The sequence below is a fragment of the Ochotona princeps genome, chromosome 22 (assembly GCF_030435755.1).
Source record: "Ochotona princeps isolate mOchPri1 chromosome 22, mOchPri1.hap1, whole genome shotgun sequence".
Taxonomy (NCBI): Eukaryota; Metazoa; Chordata; class Mammalia; order Lagomorpha; family Ochotonidae; genus Ochotona; species Ochotona princeps.
In genome coordinates, this window is record NC_080853.1 from 13568886 (window position 1) to 13585780 (window position 16895).

The following is a 16895-nucleotide window of genomic DNA, read 5'->3' on the forward strand; positions in this document are numbered from 1 at the left end:
AAATGGGATGGGGGACAGACTGGTCTACTGCTACACATACTGGCAAACCAGGGTAGGTGGTGGGCCTGGTGGGGGTTATTGTGGGTCACCCCGACTAGGCTGCAGCTCCCACTGGTTGATGTAAGGGCCGAGTATGTGCTGGGCAGAACCAGACTGGACTGCAACACCCATTGGTTCCAGTGGAAGTCGGGACTGAAAACAGAACCAACCCAGCAATTGCAACCACCAGCTGATCGGGGTGATGGACTGTGCCGGGCCCTGTGCTTGCTAGAACATACAAGAATCTGGTCTGGGAATACCTCAAGGTTTCTTTGGAGATCTCCCCAATCGAACTGCTGGACTCAGAACTCTAACCAAGAAAAGACAGAAGACAGAACAGGCCAATCATTCATCTCAGCTATATGTTGGCAGCGAAATATGGGGCAAACGGTGACTTTATGATGGACCATATCAATCAGTGGACTACCTCATCGAATGAAACTGGCAGCGATTCATAACTGGAGAACTATTAAAACCACTTGAGCAAATGTCTCAGAGCATGCCCCACATCCGGGACTTGGGATGGGCGGAAAACCGGGTGGGGCTTCTCCCTCAATATCCCCCTTTACCTCAGATACATGATGGAAACAATATGGACATAATAGTATTACCCACTTCCCTATACCCCCTGAACCTTTTTTTTTAACCACAATTGACTATGTAAAGATTGTCAACAACAATACAATACAATAAAATAATAATAATAAAAAAGAACCTATTGGATGAAAAAAAAAAAGGGAAGAGAGCTACAAACCAAGATTAAAAAAAAAATCCCAAACCAAAGTCAAAAAAATGCGCAAAAAATTTCACAGTCCTCTTCAAAAACCAGATGGCTCAGCAAGGTTTAAAGCAGTGGTGGGCATTGGCTGCTGCTGAGGGTGGGGCAGTGGATCTTTCGAGGCTGCTAGAAGCGTTGAAAGTGCTGGAGGCAGAGGAAAGAACGGCAGCAAAGTTGTCAGCATCCTTTAGATAAGAGGACATTCGACCTCGAACCCAGCCTCAAGGCCCTTCGCTGGAGGTCCCTGGTGTGCCAGGTGTTGACACCACCCGCTTCCCCACCCCACGCCCCCCACACCCGGTCCCTCTGCCAGGGGAGGCCAAGGAAGCTGCCTTGACTGTAGAATGGCTGAACACCAAGCCTTGTTTATCTCTGCACACCACACACCCCTGTGGCATGCGGGGCTTGGCTGGCTTGCAGGAAACTGCAGCAGTTTCTGTCTTGCTAGGGTCAGAGGTGACTGAAATTTGGCAGACATGGAGATTGGGACTTCCTGTGTCCCTCCTCAGACCTGAGCCTGGCAGGAGGAACACAGACAGAACTGGTAGTCCAGAAATGCCAAAGATGTGATTTTCACAGCATGTGGTAGAACCTGGATCCATAGGGTAATTGTATACATCTGTAATGTGGGTACATTCATTCATGCATGTACACATACATGTGCATAGCATGAGGTTTTATGCATATGTACCCCCATGTGTATTGTGTGTATGCATACATCTAGTATATAATGTATGTGTGTGCATAGATGGGAATGAAGCATGAATTACCCTTACAATTGATCATAGCACTCAGCAGGATAGTTACTGAAAGTGGGGATCAAGCCCATGGTCCTGGAGAGAGCTAGCTCATCATATGGTCCTGGGGTCACTAGAGGGTTTTGTGCTTCCTCCATGCCAAAACAGGAAAAAGTGATTCTCCCATAGATTTGTGAGGACAGGCACGCTCCATCAAAACAGACTCCCACTCCAGCACAGCCTGCCTTATTCACCAAAGGGGCTAGGGGAAGCAAAGACAACAGGATTTTCATCATGGATGAGGGGCAAATGGGGCCTGTCCTCTACCAGCGAAGGGGCCTAGGCCTTGGCAGTCCAGCTGGTTTCACTGGGCTGGGGCCGCCTCAGGCAGGATCAGGTGCGGCATTCCCAGTGAGGCTTGCGGGCTCTGGTGAGAAAGCTGGTCGCTGCTTTGGATGAACTCAAAGGGGTCCGGAGAAAGGGGCTGCTGATGGAAGGCCCCTTGGGGGAATAGCAGTTTGAGTATAATCTTCCCTTCCTAGCATTTAGGAATGTTTGTGATTTGTAGTTATTTGACATTTGTGTGATACTTATTTAACGTCTACTTCTAACACTAATCCAGAAATTGACAAATAATGGCCTATGGTCCACATGGGGCCTGTTGCCTATTTTTTGTAAATAAAGCTTTATTGGAACAGTCAGGCCCATTTGTTTATATATTTTCAATGACATGCTACAAGGACAGAGTTAAATAGTTGTGAGATAGACCCAGTGGTTTCCAAGGCCTAAAAATTTACTGTCTGTCTTTATGGAAAACCACCTGCTGATCCCTGTGCTAGGTTGCTAGCTCCCTAAGGGCAGACATGATAAGCTTAGCACATAGCAGGTACTTAGTACTTGTTAGGGGAATGAATGAATGACTAGGTAAGCTTTGGAGGATGATTTTGTTGGAATTCCAGGAAGAGGGAATAAATCATTTCCAGACTTGGGGCCAATAACCAGCACTAGGTATGCTGGTGATAAAGGACAAAGCCAGAGAACACAAACACACCCCCCCACACACATACTCTCCCAAATATACTCCACACTGCACAGATACCACACCACACACGTCATATGACATCACATAAACCACACGCACATCACATGCACCACACTACACTCACACTACACAGACATCACACAAACCAAACACATATCACACACATACACACACCACACATATCACACAAGCACTACATATATATATATATCATACACACTGTACAGACATCACATACATGATATATACATGCATATACATCATACCACACTCACATTAGACATACACACCATAAACATATACCATACCACATACACACATCAAATATATGCATTGCAAAGACATACCACACACACATACCACATATGCATCACACACAACACACATAGCACACTACACCACACATATTACACATATCACACACACCATACCATGCCACAGCACACCTGCAAACACACACATATCACACTATACACATACCACAACACATACACACTACACTAAATATATACCACACAAACACGACACTTACACACCTAACATCACACCACACCACACCTCACCACACCAAACCACACCTTACCACATGTGCAAATGCACACACGCTGGGGGCTGTGGTGGCCCAGATGCTAACCAGCAGAGAGAGTGCTTGGTTGGATAAGGCTTCCATGAAGAGGCGAAATTGGACTGAGTGCTGTAGAGGTGCAGCCTTTTCTAGCACAGGATGGAGAAATAGCTTTCTAGTGGGGGGACTACTGAGGGTAGGGGCCTGGAAGCCTGAGGAAGGATGATTGGGCGCTGGGCGCTGCAATTGACACTGAACCTCCGTGTGCCTGTGATGGGATTCTCGGAGGTTTTGGGGTCAGATTTGCGGGGCCCACAATGATGCTATTGAGGAGCTTGGCCTTTGTTCTCTGGGAAGTCACGGAGGAATCAGCAGAGGCTTTGGGGAGGCCCAAGCCATTGAAGCATGTGGGGTCCTATGCTGGCACTGCCTTCTCTAGATTGAAGGCTTCATTCTAAAACGGGAAGCACAGCGCCTGTCTCTCAGGGCTGGGCTGAGGACTGCATGAGTTCGGGGCTGTGACTACATCCATTGTGTGCCAGAATCACTAGTAAGCAGGGTTTCCCAATCAAGTGCAGGACAGCTGGTTAAATTTGAATTTCAGTCAAATAAATTGTGTTTCAGTACAAACATGTTCCTAGGACTGCCTGGGACATACCTAGCCTTAAAAATGATTGGTCATTTTTCCAACATTCATTTCTAACTCGGTGAGTTGCATTTTTATTGGTAGATCTGATAACCCAACTGCCGAGGGATATTAGCTGAGCCTGGATCTTTGTTGTTGGTTTTGTGACCCCCAAACTTGCCACTGAAGCTAGAAACAGGATGACAAGCTGTGGGGCTGGGTGCTGGCATGGGAGACATCACAGAGTCCACTCCTCTTGGCTTATGGGGAAGAAAATGAAGACCCAGTGAAGGGAGGGGAGAGGCTGTAGGGCACACAGCCAAGTCTGGGCCAACTTCTGATTTGTTCTCTTGCTGGTAAAGGGTGAGTATGACTCTTTGGCAAGTTCCCTGAGATGATCCAGAGGCAGACACAAGAAGGATCCAAGCAGGGATCTGAGTTGGCTTCTGGTATCTCAGAACCATCTTGGCAGTAGAGGCAGTGTGTGATCTACACAGCATCCCTTCCTCCATCTGTGCCTCAATTCATCCAGCCATAAAATGGGGCTAATTACACCCACCTGGCAGGTGAGTTGTGAGGATTAATTAATGTTTGTAAAGGCTTTGTGATCCTTGGATGAAAGACGCTCCTTACATATAAAGGGTCATTATTTTTATTATTATTATACAAGTGCCAAGTATTATTACCTTAATTAGCCTTTCTAGATATCAAAAGCAATTAGATCACTTGCTGAACGCCACTCGGGAAACTCAAGTCACAGAAACTCCTGCATCCACTCGTCAGCTTGCATTTGTGACCAGGGGCCCATGTGTGTGAAAGGGAGGGAGGAGATTTGCAGAACAAATAGTTTCTTGCTCTAGCTGATTTTATCCTATTGCAAAATTTCCCAGGCATTTACAATTCCCTGACAACAGAGATCTTTCAGTAGAAGTGTTGATATGAAGAGCTTTGGAGGTGAGTATTCTTAGCTTTGTAGCCTGGGCAGCTTGGACTAGGGATGTATGTATGTCCTGTTTTCCCTAGTCTACCTTGACCATGCGTTATCCACCAATGCCAGCCCAAATAAGAGTAGCCATCTCTTTATGGGACCCTCCTGAGGGTTAGGCCATACCCTAATGTGTGCATATGTTAGAATCACAGTGCCATTCAGTGCTAGGACATAAGGACACTGCAGTTCAGAGATGTTAAACGACCCAAATAGGAAATACAACAAGAGAGTTAATGTTACAACCTGTATCTGGGCTTCTAATTTCTCTCTGTTACCTGCATTGTGTCTGGCCTAGATCTAAGCTTCCCAAAAGTAGTCAGGAGATTTGTTGGTGCTTAAGGGAATGGGAAAATATAGAACTGAATTGGTCATTCTAGTGTTGGAGCCTCATATAAGCCCAGCCTGAGAAATCTTCCCAGGCCTTGGTCCGGCATGGTTTTGCCTATTCAGGGTCTTTGGAGTCAGTTCACAATTCAGGGTTCAGGTAGAGGAGGAGATTATGCCCATTAGGGCAAGCACGACAGGCCAGGGCAGAAACCAACGGGGTGAGACCTCCTCTGGACTGTCCAGTTAGTTAGCTGGGAGCATGCAGAGCTGGTTGTAATTTACTTTACTAGCGTCCTTAACAGAGGTGAGAAGACCTTTCCCCTACTTCCCTTTCTACTCTATCCAGCTTCCTTAATGGACTGGAGAACCCTCCCAAAGCTGTGACTAGGGCTGGCGAGCCCTAGACTGAGCTTGCTTTATCAATGTGTTCCAAACTAAGATTATACTCCAAGTTCCAGTTATGCAAATCCATCTCCTTTTTTACTGAACTCCCCTGAGGGCTGGGCTGGGGCTCTTGTGAAATCAATGGCTACGTTAAGAGGTAGTTGCAGTGTTGAGGACTTGGTAGATGCCAAGATGGTGGGAGGGATTAGCAGTGTAGGAAGAGGTTGATACTTCATTGGAAATGTTGCTGAATGGCAGGATGAGATGGTGGCTTGGAGGAGGTAGTGATGAATTAGACATGGAATTGCCATTAAGGGGGGATGCATGGTCCATTGAATGGAAGGTTGTTCTGTGAGTTTAGGGATTGAAGGGAGGGAGACTATACAGAGTTGTTGGAGATTTTAGTGGGTGGATAGATGGATTTAGAAAAGGAGAGAGGGCTGGTGGGAGATAAATTGGAGAAAATGGGAGAGACTAACTAGCATATGGAGATGTTGGCAGGTAGCTGGAGGGATTGGTGGATGGGCAGAAGAGTCTGGAAGATAAGTGGAAAGTGGTACATGGACAGAGACCACCAGAAGAACACATGGTGACCCAATCAGAAACTCGTCCATGGATGGAGGGGTTGGCAGGTGAATAGAGGAAATGGTGGTGACTGAAGGTTTCATGGAGGTTCACAACATTGGTAGGGTGAAAAATTTGGCCTATTCTGGAAGGTAGGTGAATGGAAGGAGGATTGGGAGCTGAGCAGAAAATCTGAATGGATGAGGAGTGGGATGGTTCATGGAACTTCACATGATGGGTTTGATGAGTGAGTGGAAGAGGGTAAATATAAAACGGTGGATAAATGGAGGAGATAGCAGACAGGAGCAGGTATTGGCAGATTGGGAAAGCAGTTGGCAGAGGAATGGAAGACATAGCAGATGAGTAAAATATTTGTAGAGAGATGAAGGGGTTGAGAGAAGAACAGAGAGGCTGTGTGAATAAAAGAGGAGTTTGGTTTGTGGCCTGGTCATGAAGCCCTGACAAGCTTCCCTTTATCTTTGTGGCCTCAGCTGTCCTTGACACGGCTTTGGTGGCCTCTCCCAGATGAAGTAAACTTCCAGTGCCCACCTAGCCCTCATTCCTGCCTCTTTCTCCAGACTCAGGCTCTCTCTAGACTCATAAATCCCCAGTTCGGCAGGCTTTCTGTAATTATCACTGCAACATCAACTGGGAGGTGCGACAGGTGGGGCTGCAGAGAAAGGAGCCGACTCAGGCTACCAGTCATCTTGGTGGTGTGTCCAGTGTGGCCAGTGGCCAGCTTGCCAGGGCCAGTGCCCAACTCACCTCCCTTCTCATTGCTGTTTGGCATCCTACTCTAGCTGCCCCTAAAGAATGGGGGATCAGGAGGAGAAATGTTAAGTAGGAATCTCATGGACATCTCTCTCTCTCTCCTACCTCTCCCATCCTCACCTCTTTAATTTCTATGTCTTGTTTCTTTGTACCATTTTGTCTTTTTATTTTTCTCTCCCTCTTCTGTGGGAACCTGTCCCTTTGTTCCTGTCAATATGCGTCTTTCCACATAAGCAGGGCATCACAGAGGGAGTTTTTCCTGGGCTTTGGATTAAGTTTAGAATCTGTCCAATGAAGTATTTTTCCTTCTCCTATTGATTCCTTGTAAAAAAAAAAATAGGGTCATTAACTCACTAGGAAACTCTGGCCAGTCCTAAAGAGGGCAAAATGGAAGGGGAGGGAAGACGGTGGGTACTGTGTCTCAGCCAAATTTCAATCAGAGTGACATCAGTTCTGGGCTTTGCTGGGTGGGTTTGATTGTATGAACTGTGGGAGCTGGTAAAGCAGTCCTGGGACACTGATTTGTTAGCAAGGAAAGAGACACAAATTGGAGTGCAAGCACAAACCAGAGCTGAACTGGAATACTGCATCAGCCTCTCATCCCCTCCCAGTCCCACACTTATAAGATGAGTGTGACTTTTGTCACACAGCTCATCAAATCCTATAGCTAGGGAAGCTGGAGGAGGAGGCAGTTGCAGGAAGTGGATGATTTGTAGCCCTGACAGCATTGATATAAGACTGACATACATTCCTTGAGGAGGCAACAAATACAGTTAGGACCCAATATTCTCTAGGTGGGCATTTTTGTTCCCATGGATTTGAGGCACACACTGTGTGGATGAAGGGGGACCAGGATTTAAGCTGTTTTTTTCCCTCTTCTTGCATCCTCCAGACTTTCTCCGTGCATGAGTGTCATACCTGTGCTTATACCTCCAGGTGATTGATTGGTCTTCTGTAGACAGAACTTACCAATTGCAACAAATTTATTTGCACCTGAGGAAGAATCCCATCCAACATCCAGGCTATTCAGGGAAAATTTGCCTGTCCTTTTTCTGCATGTTAGGCAAGGACATGCTTTTGCTGGCTGACTGTGACTGTGAACTCAATACATCCTGAAAGAGAGAAAAAGAGTGATCCAAAGGAGAAATTGACTAGTAGATTGCTAACATACTTGCTAACATACATTGCCTATCTGGAAATTTCTTTGAGTTCTCACGAACTGAGGAAATACTTTCTACAAAGAAGCTGGCACCCAGTTGCAAATGCTGCAATTGTTTGTGAAGGGCAAACCGGTGCACATGATCTTGTGGGCTGTGAATGCCACAGGGAAGTGGTTCTCAACCTTGTAAGTGCGTCAGAATTACAGGTAGGGTTTGCTAACACAGAGGTGACCCACTTTTAGATTCTGATTTAGTAATCTAGAACTGAGCCTCAAATGAGTATTTCTAAAAGTTTCCTACGTGAGGCTGATGCTGCTGGTCTGGGAAGCACACTTTGAGACCAGTGACTAGATCAGTTTGCTCTGGAGAAGCAGGGAAAAGTCGGGGAGAAAGGGAATTCTGAGAGAACATTTCTTGAGGAGAGCATTCAGTGTGTAAAGTTGGAAATGGAAATCCCAACTCAGGAGCAACTTAAGTCCCTCAGATGAATGAAGGGGACATTCACATCTCAGCTCTGCTAACTCTTAGATACATGACCCTGTGTCAGGCTTTCTGCTTAGTTGAGATAATTAACAATACTGGCTGATTTAATCTTTGCAACAGTTCTATACCATAGGGATTGCCACCATATACAGTTACCAGTGGGGAAATTGTGACGCAGAAGGTCTCACAGGTACCAAGTGGGCCTGGCACGGTAGCCTAGTGGCTAAAGCCCTCGCCTTGCACACACCAGGATCCCATATGAGAGCTGGTTGATATCCCAATGGCCCTGCTTCCCACTCAGCTGCATGCTTGTGGACTGAGAAAATAGTTGAGGATGGGCCAAAGCCTTGGGACCCTGTACCTGCATGGGAGACCCAGAAAAATCTCCTGGCTCCTGGCTTTGGATCGGCTCAGCTCTGGCCATTGTGGTGACTTTGGGAGTGAATCAGCAGATGAAAGATCTTCTTTTCTCTTTCCTCCTCTCTGTACATTTGCCTTTCCAATACAAATAAAATAAATCTTTGAAAAAAGTATTAGAGTTAGAACTAGGGCTCTGTGGGGGTGTGTTCTGCATTGCTGTTTCTGCACCCTTTAACTTTGCTATGCTCTGTTTCAGGGTCCCTCTATACAATGAGTTTATATTTGTCAATTTCTAATCATGAAACAGGAATTTCTCCAGGTCTCTCAAGTGGAGGAAATTTAATACAGGCAATTAGTTGTACAAATGAAGAAAGACCGAAAGGGAATCAGACTTAAAAAGAGCAAGGTGCTGCACTAACCCTTAGGGATGGAGAAACAATGGGAGCGGGAATTGTTGCCAGATCCCAGAAGTTCGTACAGTTCCCAGAAGCCAAATCACAGTGGCTTCTCCAGAGCAGGAGAAAGGCCCCACGGAAAAGATTTAATCATTGCCAGGGATACCATGGAAATCAGGAGGGAAAGGGGAGAACTACCTGACGTACCCTCTCCAATATTCCTTTAGTGCTTCCCATTGGTTGAAACTATTGAACAAAGGTTTGTCCAAGGGACAACTGGTTGAGACTAGAGGACAAGAGGCTTTGGGGAGTATAGACTCTAGATAGATCAGGGGAAGGGTGCAGAATGGACCTGAGACCAAGCAGCAGGTCGGCCAGTTCTGAGTTAAGGTTTGTTGGGAGCACCGAGGATCACATGGGAAGAAGATGGCATAAGGTGAGGCATGTTGAGTGTGGCCAGACTGGTTAATTGTTGGCCACTGCTATCATTCTATTGCTGGGAAATGGAAGCTGAAGGGAGTGTGTTTGGTTGCCTATCTGATGAGGCTTCTTAGAGTATGAGCAAGCTGATGGAAACAGGCATAGATGGAAGGAAGCGCCTTCTGAAGACAGCAGGGATTTGTCCACCTGAGTTGTAGTCATCTTCTCCAACTCTGCCCCAATCCTTCAGGTTATTCCTCCACTCTGAGTTACTCCAAGGGAGTGCCCAGGGAGCTGTCTGCAGCTTCTGATTGCCAGTCTGCTTCAGCTAGAGTTTTCTGAGACGTCTGGGATTGGGACTGGGGACATGGGCTAGCCCTCCCCTCACCCTCTGACCATCTTCACGTTTTTCCTGGAAGCAGAACTTTTCTTGTTAAATTTTGGCTCAAACCAAATTAGCGTCTCCCTAGTGACCTCCCTAGTGTCTTTCTCTCCTGTCTTTTCTCTCTTTCGACTTTATCTTCCAAGAATCTTTGATTGCTTACTATGAGTCAAGTTTTCTGTTACACAACAATGGGAACATAAAGATGGACAAAACAGCTTTAAGAAATATACAGTGTTGAAATTTACAAACCTACTTCTAGATCACTCATGGTTCAAATGAGAAGATCATCAAGTGTATTTTACAAGAGGGCTTTATACCTGAATAGTAATGAAAATTCTGAATATCAAAACTTACAGAATATAAAACCCCAAACGGTACTTGGGGTGATATTTATAGCCTTAAATGTTTATAATGAGCTTAAGAAGATAGGAAAAGAATAACAAATTTAACCTTTAAAAGGTTTAGTAACACGGGAAGGGAGTAACAAAATGAGAGCCAAAGTTAATAATATAAACATAAAATATGTTAGAGATGAACAAGAAACCAAAATCAGATTCTCCATAACAGCAGTCAGACATTATACATAAGAAAAGAATATAAATATTTTTATACCCAAATACTAAAAACATTTTTGAAGGGGACATTCTTCAGAAAAACAAGCCTTACTAAAATTGACTTAAAGTTAAAAAACCCATATAGACTTATGGCCATAATTTTTTTAATCCCCCCAAAATTAAGTTTTTATTTTATTAATAGGCACTTGGAGGCTCAAGACAGTGAAGCCAGCTGCCCTAGAGTCTGCAAGTAGAAGGGGCAAAGGCAGCCCTGTCTGGGGAGAGGGACTGTCCCTGACTGGGTCAGGGAAGTTGATCCAGTGAGGCCTCTGCTGGGAAACTCCCCAGAGATGCCTGCTTCTGGGTTGTGCAATCACTAGAGACTTTAATGCACCTCTAGGAGAGGCATTTGGCACCTGAATTTCCTCTGAATGTTTCATCATCCTCATCTCCAATTAGTGGACACGCACAGCTTCCACGCACTGCCTGGAGACCTTTCAGCACCGCCCATGGGAGGAGCAGGCCTGAGCAGCCTGAGCCTTGGCCTGAGGCCCTTTGACTCAGCAATCTGTCCAACTCCAGAACGCCCAGTGCCTGACTCGGTGGCCCAGCCAAAGACCAGCCCCTGAGCCAGGCTGCCCCAAGGGAAGAAGCAGGTGGCAGCTTGCTGTGAAGGCTGAGTGGGAGACTCCCATGGTCTGAGACGTCTCAGAAGCCCATATCCCATAATTGCAACATGCACCTTGAGATGGAAATTGTGGATGAAGACCCAGTAGTTGACCCTGTCTTTACTAACCCTTGTGAAGTGGCCTCTATTTTTCTGTTTTTCATCCTTTTGCCTCTTCCCTTGGGATTCTCTCCCTGTCCTCTTCTAATTCTGGTGGAGTTGCCAAAGACAGAATCCCACCATCGCTGGCCACATGGTCCAAGCCCACACAAGTTCCTTCTGCAGTTATGACAAATGGATCTTCCCTCTTTGCTCTGGCTTTGCTGGATGGGAATGAAGTCAGTCAAGAGTTTTCTGCATTGGGATAAGCTAGAGGACAAAATGAGGAAATACACAAGAGGCAGACAAAACTGGGAGAAAAGTTGAGACACTTGACACTACTATTTGAGCTTCCGGGTCCAGAGGTGCTTGAGGCATTCACTCCCATTTCCCATGGGGAGTTGGAGCCAATATGGCCTGTTTGTTCTTAAATATGTTTGAGTTGGGCTTTTGTTGCTTGAAACTTAGAGTCCTGACTAACACAGTTTGTCTTAGCTTCTTTCTTTTTCTGTCCTCATGAATGACTCATCTCCTACACCTGACAGCTCCCCCAAAGCCCTCTCAGGAAATGAGCAGGGACACATTCAACTTGCTGCTTCAAGTTCAAAGCTTAGCCTAACATTTTTAAGGACCCACTTGATAATGAGGGAGACCGAGAGAGAGCCTGTAGAGGTGGGCACTCAAAAAAGTGTGTCTGCTTGGGGAAAGCGCTGGGCCAAAGCAAAAGCCACAGCTTGTACTGATTGAATCAGGGATCATGCTAATTGCTTAAAATGAATCAGCCTGTTTCATCTCCACTGTGACTCTGCATAGAGTTTCTATCTTTTCCCCATTTTATAGATGATGAAACTGAGATTGTGGAACTTGAATAATTTACCTGGGGTCACAGAGTTAGGAAATGGTGAGCTTTAAGTTTGAACTCAGTCTATGTTCTGTGATGATTTTGTTGATTAAAAAAGATTTAACTAGGTTAGTGTGATAGAATGGATTGATGGGGGGAAGTTTTTGATCTCAAAATTATCTCCAATATTCTTGCTCTAATTTTCTCCATTTCAAAAAAAATAAAGATTACTGTATTTCATGAGTGTGGGGATCAAGTTAAAATATGAATTAGAAAGAGAATTTTCACCGTAAAGAAATGTCAGATGTCTGGAAGAGATAGGTGTATTTACTTGTGTTATGGGGACATGATACAACATGTACATGTGTTGAAACTCCACATACTACCCAAACATAGGTATAATTTTTATGTCAGTTAAAACTTTCCTCAAAGTTCAAATATTAAAAAAAAAACACTGTGAGCTAAAGAAAGAAATGAAAACAAACAGAAAACCTCCAAATGCTTTCAGTTGTGTAGTTACCCTCCTAAAGCCAAATAATGTGGTTGGTTCTCTTGTCAAAGGAAGAGCTGTGGGGCTGCCCCTCTGTGTGGAGGTGGAGGCTACACTCCCTGCCAGACTTTCAACACCCTTCACAGTCTGACCTCACCTTCCTCCCAGAATTAACCCACTGTGAATTTCCCATGGCAGCAGCACTACCCAGACACTGATGTTCTGCACCAGATGCTTAACTAGTCGAGGTCTTAGCCATGTGTCCCTGTGGTCTTGTGGGAACTGGAAGATACTGAAACTGAGCTAGACGAAGGTGATTCTTCCCCTCTATCACTGGTGCTGCTGCTCCATTTCTCTGAGCTGTCGGAATGGATCCGGAGATCTGAAGCTGACTTGGGGATGCACTTAGTCTGGGTTTATGGCCTTATGAGTTGTGTGTAAAGTTAGGTCATTGGTAGTCATCCTGTGTGGACATCACTTCTAAGGACAAGGTGTCATCAACTGCACCACTCACTTTGGATTTGACAATATTGTGACATGAGGGTTTTGGAATGTGTTGTGTGCTGCCCCAGGCATGGGGTGAGCCAGATTTGGAAATGACCAGAAGCAGAAGCTAATCTCTGGAAAATTCTTCCACATTGTAGGGTTCAAATATAAAAGAGTCAATGGAGGCGTTGAGAAATTTTCTAACTATCTAAAAATATACATGATATTGACAGGCAGCAGAGAGATATTTTGTTAAGTATCTGTAATTAAAAGCAAACTGACATTATAAACCTATGATGATATTGACATATGAAGGGACAGAAAGCATTCTTAGAGATAAGCTGGGTGATTTATTAATGTGCTATAATGCTGTTATTCTGGGGGTGGTGATATTTCCTGTACTTTTCAACTGTAAGTATTTTGCAACTAGTTGTGATTTCTTTTCTCATTCTAAGTGAACATGTCCTTTGCACCTACATATTTTTTTGGCTTGCAAAGTCACCCCCCGCCCCCAAAAGGATGTATTTGTTTATTTGAAAGGCAGAGTTATGGAGGCTCAGATTTTTTTCATCTGTAGTTCACTCCCCCAGCTGGCCACAAATGGCAAAGCTGAGCTGGGCTGAAGACAGGAGCCAGGAGCCAAGAGTTTTCTCTGGGTCTCCCACATGGGTGCAGGAACCCAAGCACTTGGACCATCTTCTGTTGCTTTCTCAGGGATCCTAGCAATGATGGGAAGCTGAGCCAGGAAAGGACTTGGATTGGTGCCTGTATGAGATACCAGTACTGTAGGCATTGACCTGACTGCTATGCCACAATGCCGGATCCTAACAGTCATCTTTCATGAGGTACGCACGTAAGGACTGGGATGAATCCAAGGTATTTTCATCTTGCCAGATCCTTCCCCCTGACTCTCACAGTTCTCCCTACACATGTCTGTCCTAGGCTAACAATCGTTTGCTTTTTAAAATCACTTTAGATTTTGATTGTTTCAGAACTTCCCATAAATGGAGTCATAGAATAGCTTTTTATGTAGGTTTCTTTTTGAGCAGGCCTCAGAAGTGTACCTCATGTTGCCTTATCCATGATTTTGCATTTTCTGCCTTAAATCTAATTTTGGTTGCTCTGAACCTGGCCCTGTTGCTGTCCTATGGCTAGGATATTTCAGGAGTCCCCTCTGCACAGTGAAATCTGTGCACATGTCTGAGACCATGCCCAGAGCACTGTTCCCTTGCCTCCTGAACCATTTGGTGGATGGGGGCTCACGCCTGTTGTGTCCGCAGAAGGCTGCATCCTCCTGGGTTCTCCCAGGCAGAGCAGAGCATGCCCGCAGTTGGCTTATCCTTCTCTTCAGTGCTAATTTTAGGCTATTATGTTGAAAATGACCTATTTTTGTCATTCCCTCTAGAGTCTGAGATTTTGTTTTAATAAAAAATTAGTATTTTATTTATAAACATATTTATTATAAATCTATGAATATATGTTTATATATTAAATATATTAAAATATAAATAAATATGTTATAAATACCATAAATATATCTTGGCAATAGGATGCTGGATTTCTGCCATTGTCTGTATGTCAGGATACACTGAAATAGAATGATGGGCTTATGACTACTTATGAAGGGCAATACTGATGTTTTGGGAGGGAATAGGAGAAATCCTAGAGCCTATGGAATTGTATCATAACATTAAAAAATGACCACAAAAATTGTATTATTTTTATTTATTTGAAAGGCAGAGAGACAGAATGAGAGAGACAAATCAAACAGATCTTTCGTCTGCTGGTTCATTCTGCGAATGGCCATAACAGCAAGGGCTGGGCCAGGTAGGGCCATACTGGATCCAGAAACCTTGAACTAAGTCTGGGTCTCTCATGTGGTTGGCAAGGACGCAAATACTTGAGCCATTGTTGTTGTGTCCCAGGATGTGTATTATCAGGAAGCTGAAACCACAAATAGAGCCAGGACTCAGACTGGGCATAGAGTCTGATGTTTCCAGTGGAGGTTTTTGTGTTAACCAATGCGGCCCATGCACTTTTCTCTGTTACCATCTCACTCCAAGTCAGCAGGCTTTTTCTCACAGTCCTCTCCAGTTCTTCCAACCGTAGGTGACAGTGATCACAGGGAATTGTATTGTGAACTTCCTTTTCTGTCCTATCCGACTCCTTGGGTCTGTGTTCCAATTTGCTATATTGAAGTTCCTGGGACAGTGTTCCACCGTAGGAAATGCTCAAAGAGTATATGTGGAATGAATGAGTCATCCCCATTAAATGGTGAAAAAAGAGGGGCAGTCTTCTGCAGGAGACCATGTAGCTATAAGATGTCAGCACAAGTTTCAGAACCGGGATGCATTATCATGCTCATATAGGCTGAATCGTTTCCACCCCAGATGTCCATGTTGAAGTCCTAATCGCTAGTGCCTCAAAGTGAGGTAGGGATGAGATGGTCAATGAATAATGAGGTCATGGGAATGGGCCTTATTGTGATATAACTGGTATCCTGATAAAGACTAGGAGTTAGGACATAGATATGTCACAGGAAGATACAGGGAGAAGACAGTTATCTGCAAGCCTAGGAGAGAGAGACTTGGAAGGAACTGACTCTGCTGATCTGTTGACCTGAGACTTGGAATTTCCAGAGTTGTGCACAATCATTCCTTCTGTTTAAGCCTCTCTGTGTGTGTGGTACTCGGTCACAGCAATTTTGCAAACTACAGCCAGCCTTTTATATATGCTGGCCCCAATGTTGCAGAATCAGCCAACTGTGGATGGGAAATATTTGGGAGAAAATGTATCGGTTCTGAACATGTACAGAGAATTTTTTTTTCTTGTGATTATTCTCTAAGTGACATTATGAAACAAGTCTTTACAGGGGGGTTACATTGTAGTAGGTGTTACAACGCAGAGCATGCACAGATTTTGTTATGCATGGGCTGGTCCTAGAATCTACACCCAGGTCTAAGTGCTTTCCCCACTATGCCACATTTTAATTGTTTAGAGCCAAATCAAAATACCCTGTAAGCCACATATGTAATTCAAAATTTTCTTATAGCCACATTAAAATAATTCTAAAAGTTGATTGTAGTAATATATTTTGTTTAATCCAGTAACTCTAAAATAGAATTATTTTTTCCATGTAATTTAGATGGGTTATTATTAGCAAAATATCTTGCATCTTTTTATTCATTCTGGCTTGTATTTTACACTTACAGTGCATATTAATGTGCATCAGTCGCACTTTAAAAGTGTAATGGCTGCATGTAGCTAGTAACTACCCAGCTGGACAGTATAGGTATAGATAATCCCCTCCCTTTTGCACATCAGTTAAGAAAAAGTTCCCTGCTTTATTCAGATGATCTATGATCATGGTACATAAAAAATACAGATCTGCTTGAGAATGTCATTCCTGGAAATCTTGTCTTTGCTTTGGCATTAGCAATTCTAATAGCTGGGTTAGCTGTTTTCAAAGTTGGGCATTTCGCCCAAGGCGTTTCTCCTTGGCGTTAGACTGTGAGTATCAGATTCAGATTGTTTCTGTGCCTAGAGAGTGAGTATTATTTTTTTAATATTTATTTTCTTGAAAGGCAAAGTTACAGAGAGAGTGAGTGAAAGTGAGAGAGATCTTTGTATTTGCTGGTTCACTCTTCAAATGGCAACAATAACTGGAGCAGGGCCAAGCCTGGAACTCCCCCTGGGTCTCTGACCTGGGCGGTAGAAGCCCAAGCACTTGCTGGG